The sequence below is a fragment of the Petaurus breviceps genome, unplaced genomic scaffold (genome assembly GCF_028583685.1).
Source record: "Petaurus breviceps papuanus isolate PSGF00001 unplaced genomic scaffold, PetGlider_PUasm1.0 100, whole genome shotgun sequence".
Taxonomy (NCBI): Eukaryota; Metazoa; Chordata; class Mammalia; order Diprotodontia; family Petauridae; genus Petaurus; species Petaurus breviceps.
The window spans coordinates 4,125,458-4,133,762 of record NW_027185573.1 but is presented as its reverse complement, the minus strand read 5'-3'; positions in this window follow the sequence as shown (position 1 = coordinate 4,133,762).

Sequence of the window (8,305 nt, the reverse complement as noted above, 5' to 3'; positions counted from 1 at the left end):
CTCCTCATCTTCCTCAGACTCTCACCCCCACCCCACTTTACAGATGAGGAAACTGAGGTAATGTGTCTGAGATGACATTTGATTTTTTCCTTAATAATATTTTTCCCAATTACATGTAAAGATGGCTTTCAACATTCATTTTTGTAAAATTTTTAGTTCCAAACTTTTCTTCTCTCTCTCCCCTCTCCTATCCCAGAACAGTAAGCAATCTGATATAGATTATACATGTACAATCATGTTAAATATATTTCAGTGTTAGTCATGTTGTAAAAAGAAGAATGAGATGGCATTTGAACCCAAGTCATCTTGGTTCCAAGTCTGGTGCTCCCTCCACTAGACCAAGTCTTTCTTCCAGGAGGGTATGTCAAGATTATTCTCTGCCCTAGTCATGAGTGTTTGTGTTTATTTCCAGATGTTTGACGATCAATTGATGTAACTGGGTTGTTAAACCTGTAAAACAGAAGGATCAGTGGGGAGGTGACAGTTGTCTTCTGGTACTTCGAAGGGCTAGGAATGACAAAGGGGCAGATTTAGACTTGAGGAAAAAATGTCCAAAAAATTAGATTTTTATCTAAAACTCAAATGAGTTGTTTTAGGAAGCTGTCACTTCTGCTATCCCAGAGGGTCTTCAAGCAAATACTGGGTGACCATTTTGGGGACATGTTGTAGAGGGCATTCCTATTCAGGCACAAATTGGACCAGGTGGCCTCTTGGGAAGTCTTTTCTAGGCATGAAGTTCTAGGAACTCCTTGAGCCTCAGTTTCCTAATCTGTAAAATGGGGGGGTGTTAAGAATAGTTTATCTTATAACTCTTTTTGATTTCAGGAAATAATTGAAATCCTTGAAAAAGCCCCAGTGTTTTTTTTTTCCTCTGCAAAACTGATTCTATTTTATCGATTAGAGACTATTTGCCACCTTTTGTGACAAATTGAGGAAAAGTTGCAGGAAGGGGGCAGAGCTCATAACCACAGAGAGCTCTGAGTTTTGGGTTGACTTTTGTGCTTTGAAAAGTGTAAAGTCATCTGAAGGAAATTGCTTATTGGTCCATTGTGTTAATAGTTATGTGTGTTTGCTTAACTTAGATATAAAGAGAAAAAGCAAATTAGGTTTATGTAGGAGAGTTCAATTAATCAACTAATCAATCCCTGCTCTCAAAGAGCTTATAATCTAATAAGAAGAGGCTACATGGAAACAAATATATACAAAGTGTCAACTTGGAAGTTTGGTTAAAGGAGGCAAGTAAGTTAGGTGATACATGTTTACATTGTTTATTCCCTTAAACTGGCAGAATGCATATAATAAAGGGAGTCAGAGAATAATTCTGACTCAGAGATGAACAGGATGAGAAAATCCTTTATGCATCTAGAGCAATCCCAACTCAGGAAGTCTGTGTCACTCAGATTTATGGTCTCCATATATATTTAACCATAGCATGAGAAAGGAATTTTCTTAATTGAATAGGTTATAAATACAAAAAGGTAAGAGAGTTGACAAAGTGTCCATTAAAGTCACAATCCAAGATATCTGTGTTTCTTCTATCAGTAACATAGCATAGTATATGTCTATAAAATACTAAGATAAGAAAAGTCTCATTATTCAAGATAGTGTCTGGGTCAAGGCACCTTATCCTTTTTTTTTTTTTTTGCTTTTTGGAGGGTAATTGGGGTTAAGTGACTTGCCCAAAGTCACATGGCTAGTGTGTCAAGTGTCTGAGTCTGGATTTGAACTCAGGTCCTCCTGACTCCAGGGTCAGTGCTCCATTCACTGCGCCACCTAGTCGCTCCAAGGCTCCTTATCCTTAAGAATCATAAACAGAGGAACGCTCCTGGTCAGTTTCATCTGGTCTTGTAGTTGTTGACCCAGGAAGGGGCATTCTGGGTTTACCCAGAGAATCAAAGAAAGGCATGTCTGTTAGGTCAAAGTGCTTCTTCTGATTGATTAGTTCAGGTTTTGGCCTTTATTGAGGCTTAAATGATTTTAAATGATTATTGAAAGCAAGCTACATACAAAATAAGTAGGACATAATTAACAGAGGGAAGGCACTGGAATTAATAGGCTTTGTCGAAGGCTTCCTGGAAAAGGTGGGATTTCAGTTGGGACTTAAAGGAAGCCAGGGAGGTGAGTAGTTAAAGTAGAGGAAAGAGGATGCTCCAGGCATGGGGTACAGGCAGAGAATATGTCTGGAACTGAGACACACAGTGCCTTGTACATGGAACTGCCAGGAAGTCAGTGCTACTGACTTGAAGAGCGTGTGTTGGACTGTAAAAAGACAGGAAAGGTAAGAGTTATATATGAGTTGTAAAGCTGATTAAAATTAGGATCAGCAATCTAGAATGGGAATAAATTTCAGATAATTTATTTTAGCAGCTCCATCATTTTTACAGATGATGACACTGAGGCCCAGGGATTGAAGTGATTTCACTAGGGCTAAACAAATAGTAAGAATCAGAGTGAGATTTGAAACATGGTCCTCTGACTAAATAGTCAGTGCTCTTTCTAGAACAAAGTGAAAGTCTTGCTAATCAAGTTTATAATTTACAAGATGCTTGCAAGATCTAGTCCTGGCACATTTAACTTTTATAATAGGGGTTACATGACCAGAAACAACAGCTGTGGGTATGTGAGCCAAATGAATTCACATATAACATTAGTGAAATTTAGTGGCTGATTGGGGAGCTAGGTGGTGCAGTGGATAGAGCACCAGGACTATAGTCAGGAAGATCTTAGTTCAAATGCAGCCTCGGACATTAGCTGCGTGACCCTGGAAGAGTCATTTAATCCTGTTTGTCTCAGTTTCCATTTCTGTAAAATGAGTAAACCACTGCAGTATCTTTGCCAAGAAAACCCAAGAAGGATCACAAAGAGTTTAAAGTGACTAAATAACAATACACTGTTGATAGTGTTGCAAGCTGGACCAGGTGATCTGAAAAATAACTTGGAATTGTGCTAAAAGATGACTAAAATGTTTATGTTCTTGGATCCAGAGATCACACAGGCATACACCTGAAGGAGGACAAAGAGAAAGGTCCTATATACCAGTCAGTTGGTCAGTCAACAAGCACTTATTAAGAGCTTATTATATTCCAGGCACTGTGCCAAGTACTGGGGACCCAAAAAAAGGCAAAACAAGTAAACAAAAACCAAATAATCCCTATCCTTAGAGGAGTTTACACTCTAATGGAGGAGACCATGTATACATGTTTAGGCATATGTAAGATATATACAGAGTAGATGGAAGGTGATCTGAAAGAAGACACTACTATCAAGGAAGGACTAGAAAAAGAATCCTGCAAAAAGTGGGATTTCTGCTGAATGTTAAAGGAAGCCAAAGAAACTAAGAGGCAGAGGTGAGGGAACAGAGTATTCTAAGCATGGAGAACAGTTAGTACTAAGGAACAGAGATAGGAGAGAGACTGTCCTGTTAGAGGAACTGTAAATATGCTGGTGTAATTCAATCAGAGAGAAATAAAAGGTGAGAAGACTGCAAAGATGGAAAAGTTTGGTTGTGAAAGGCTTTAAATAACAAAGAGAGGAACCTATATTTTATATTAAAGGTAAGAGGGAGTCAATGGATTTTACTGAGTAAGGAGTGATGTGGTTTGACCTAAGCTTTAGGAAAATCAACTTGGCAGGTGAGTGGAGGATACATTAGAGTGAGTAAAGATGAGGCAGGTAGAAGAGTTAGAAGGCAATTGAAATAGTAGGTGATGAAGGCATGAAGTAGGGTTGTGGTTGTGTGACAGGTATATATATAAAAGAGATGTTGCGAAGGTAGAATGGCAAGATTTATCCATAGATCACATATGTAGAGTGAATTAGAGTGAGGAGTTTAGGATGATACCAGATCTGGGTGACTGGAAGGATAGAGAGATACAGGGACTCCAGAGACAGGGAAGTTTGAAAGAGGGAAGGGTTTGGGAGGAAAACAATGAATTATATTTTAGATATATTGAATTTGAGATGCTTATAGGATATCCAGTTTGAGATATCCAAGAGTATTTGGATATTCATGATTGTGGTTCATGTACTCAAGGAATTTGATGAGATCATCAAACTAGATAAGTAAATGCAGGAAAGGAGAAGGCCAAGGTATGCCATGGATGAAGGATTAGAAAATAAGACCAAAAACGATCTGTTTGACAGATTTGAACATAGTTTGAACTAGGGGAGAGCAATATCATAAAAACCAGGAGAAAAGAGAGTATACAGGAGTATAAGGTAATTGTTGTAGTTGTTCAGTTGTTTGCAATCGTGTAGGACTCTTTGTGACCCCATTTGGGGTTTTCTTGGCAAAGATACTGAAGTGGTTTGCCATTTCATTCTCCAGCTCATTTTACAGATGAGGAAACTGCGACTGGGTTAAGTGACTTTCCCAGGGTCACACAGTTTGTAAGTCTCTGAGGCTGGATTTCAATTCTGGTCTTCCTGACTGTAGGCCCAGCATTCTATCTGCTGTGCCATTTAGCTGCCCTTTGTATAAGGTGATAGGTTAAGGAGGATCAGGACTAAAAGTTAATTAGATTAAATAATATAAGATCACTGGTAACTTTGGAGAGAGCACTTTCAATTGAGTGTTGAGGCCAGAAACCAAATAGTAGACAGTTTAGAATTGCTTGAGAACTGGAGACATTGATTATAGACCACTTTCTCAAGCAGTTCAGTCACAAAAGGGAGGAGAGGTGAAGGATAGCTGTCAGGGATGGGGAAATCAAGTGAGATCTGTATAAGGCTTAGGGGAGATGTGGCCATGTTTGTAAGTGGCAGGGAATAAACCAGTAGCATGTTTGTAAGTAGCAGGGAATTAACCAGTAACATGGGAAGAGAAAGACACTGGAGTCCCATAGTGCCTGAGGGATGTGGTTATCCTGTACTTGTTTGTTTCTGTGTGTCTCTCTACCTTCTATGTATTTTGCTATTGTTCCCACTGATTCTGTGGAAGAGTGAGCCCCAGGCTTGTGGGTATATGGGGAGAATTGTTTTGTAGCTAATGTTCTTACGTATCTAATAGTTCTAGCTCAATGATACTAATGATCCCAACTGGGAGTGTGCTGGTAAATGTTTCACAAATGGTTTTCCAAAAACATCACCACACTTTTAAGTAGAATCTGAATTATTAATGCTTTTTCTATAATTTTCTTAAGTCTAGATGATCAACAAGACAATAACCCAAGTCTAGATTGGTAGTGCTTGCTGATTTCTAAGGTATAAATGCTCACGCTGGAAATTTAACAATCAGCTCTTTGTTCAAGTTGTCTCCGGCATACATTTCACTAAATGTCTTTATTCTGAGCTAATATGTCTACTGGCTGACTATTAATAAGAGGCATACTGGTGGGGATTCCTAAGGTATAGTTTTAGACAGTGATATAAACTCAAATAGAAATGGATTCTTTAGAAAACTACAAATTAATATAATCTGTATTGTATTATATTTTTATTTATTTTGTTAAACATTTTCCAACTTCAATTCAATCAGTCACCAGGGTGGTTGACCTCTGGTTTTAGTAGTTTTATACCCACAGACTATCTCAAACAAAAGGTACTTGTCTCTAGGTAACCCGATTTCCAGCTGGGGATGGGGGAAGGTCATTGACAATGCTATAGATACAGAAAGGCAGAAGAAAGTATTGGAGGTCCAAGGGGCCAGGTCCTTTTTTTATTATCGTTTTCCTTTTTGCTTATGGAGAGGTGGTGTTAAGGAACTGCTCCTCCCATCCCTTACTGTACTGAAATCTGGAAGTTCAAGGGAGGGAAGAGGGAAGGCAGTGCAAAAAGAGAGTAGTCCTTTCATAGCCACATGCCTTTGCATTAAAAAAAATAAATTTTAATTAAATCTAATTAATAAGTAAATTAATTAATTAAAATTAAATTTTAAAAATATTTATATTTTTATATTAATTTTTAAAAATAAAAACATTTTAAACAAAATTAAAATATTTCATTGGTCTATTTTTTTCTTTAACATCACCAAATTTTCCCCCAGCATATCTCCTCTTCCCTGGTGGAACAGATATCCCTTCAACAAATGTGGACTGATAATATTAACAATAGGTTTCATATTAGTAAATTAATGAAATTATCTGTTTTTTTTTCAGAATCAGTTCAATTCAACAAACATTTATGAAGGTAGTGTGCCAGATGCTAAGAATACAAATATAAAAAAGGAATTGGTTCCCTCCCTCCCCCATAAAGGAGCTTACCTTCTACTTGAGGAGTAGGGAAGGACCATAACATGAATGAATGGATTAAGAAGCCTTTATTAAGGGTTTACTCTCACTCTGCTAAGTGCTGGAGATAAAAATAGTAAGGCAGTCTTCTCTATGACAGACACATGGAGTAGGACTCAGTTGCAAGTCAGATGGAAAGGCCCAGTGGTCCTTAGGGCACAGCAGCAAGACAGATGGTGATACATCTTCTTTAGTATCATTGCTGCTAAATAAATCATTTTCATTTCTGACGCTAGCCATCTGACAGTGCCAAGGGATTTTAGTGGTGAGAACTTTCTGGGTCTTCTTTCCTTTTCCAGCTGCAGCTGCAGAGTCTGTAGAGGTTGCTGCCTGATCAATTTTCCACAAAAGGAGGATAGGGGTAAGATGAAAGTGGTGTTGGTGGTCTGGAAGCACTGCTGTTTCTGGGGTCTTATTGCTAGGCCCCAGAATGGACCTGAGCTGTCTCCACCTGGTTTGAAGGGAGGTGATAGCAAGTCGAGGTGATGGTGGTGGTTGGGCCTTAGTTGAAAAGGCTGGACAATCTCCAGTCATCCTAATGAATATTAGGCCACTGGACCCAGATGGCTCTGCAGGAGAAAGTGAAGCTGGTTTCCTTGCACAACCTTCCGGCACTCAAATCAAAGTCAACTGCAAGACATGTCATCATTTCCCTGATGCCATGGTCCTCTTCGAAAACGAAGGACAAAAACAACCCCCATCTCTCCCACAGGATGCTTTAATACTCCAAGCTGGGTGGCTTGTCTGCCCTGCAATGCTCCTTGGTAAACAGTAGTATGTAAGTGAAGGAATGAAAAATCATTTATTAAGCATTTACTATGTGCTAAATACTAGAGATAGAGAGTGAAAGTCCCTTCTCTTAAGGGACTCACATTCTCACAGGAAACAAAACAGAAAGGAAAATTCAACTATGGGGGTGGAAAGGTCCAGAGAGATCCTTAGGGTGGAGGCATAAGGTAATATGTCCATTGATAAAATCATACTGGTTTCTGATGTTGAACCATGTGATAGTGCCAAGGACTTCGGTGGTGAAACAATCTTTTCTCTGTTTCTAGGGGCTGCTCAAGAGAAAGGATTTCAGTACCTGCTCCTAGGGGAGGGATGAGGATGGTACACTGCTATTCCTGAGGTTCTGGGATATAGGGTCTTGGATATTACATGCAAAGTCCTTTCAAGAGGAAAAGATTGTTATTGCTTGGTAAATCAGGAAAAGGCTCATGTAGGAGCTAGTCACTTGAGCTATACCTGGGAGGAAGTTAGAAATTCTGGGAGGTGGAGGTGAGGAAGTCCTAAATTCCAGGGACTGTAATCTTCACTTCCATCAGTGAAAACATGGAGTCCATGAAATAGGATCTGATAGGGCTGAACTATTTGCCCAGAGCTATGTAGAATAAATGCCACCAGATGTGATTCTAGCAGGTTTGGATCAATTGGCAATTGTAATTGAAATTGAATGGAATAAATTAGTGACTTAAATTCATGCTGCTTACACACATATGGATTTTTTATTATGTGGATCATTGCTGGAGAAACTTTGACATCCCTAGTCTAGTGGAAAGCTTGCTAAATTGGAAGCCAAGTGTCAGTGGGGTCAAAGTTTAGCCCCTGCTGTTTGCTAGCTGTGGCCTGCTGCCTTGGGTAAATAACTTTGCTTTTATGGTCCTCAGTCCACCCATATGCAGAATGGGGACGATCAGACATTGAGAGCCCACCTCACAGACCTGGCTGCTTTGAAGATCTCTTAGGTAAATGAAATGCTGTGAAAAATTTAAATGGGAGCTATTGTTGTTATTTACTATACTGAAACAATGAGAAAATGATGTGGGATAAATGGGCTACTGTCCTGTCTCTGACAAAACTGACTATATAAACATGGGCAGCAAACCTCAGGAAACTTCTCAGTGCCTTCTCATGACTCTCTAAGACTGAAAGTTGTAGAAGAACTGCTGACTTAAATTAGTGGAGGGAGTTTCCACACCAGGATTCCTTAATTCATGAAGTCACAGATCTGAACCAACTCCTCCGTCTCCAACACACACACACACACACACACACACACACACACACACACACACACA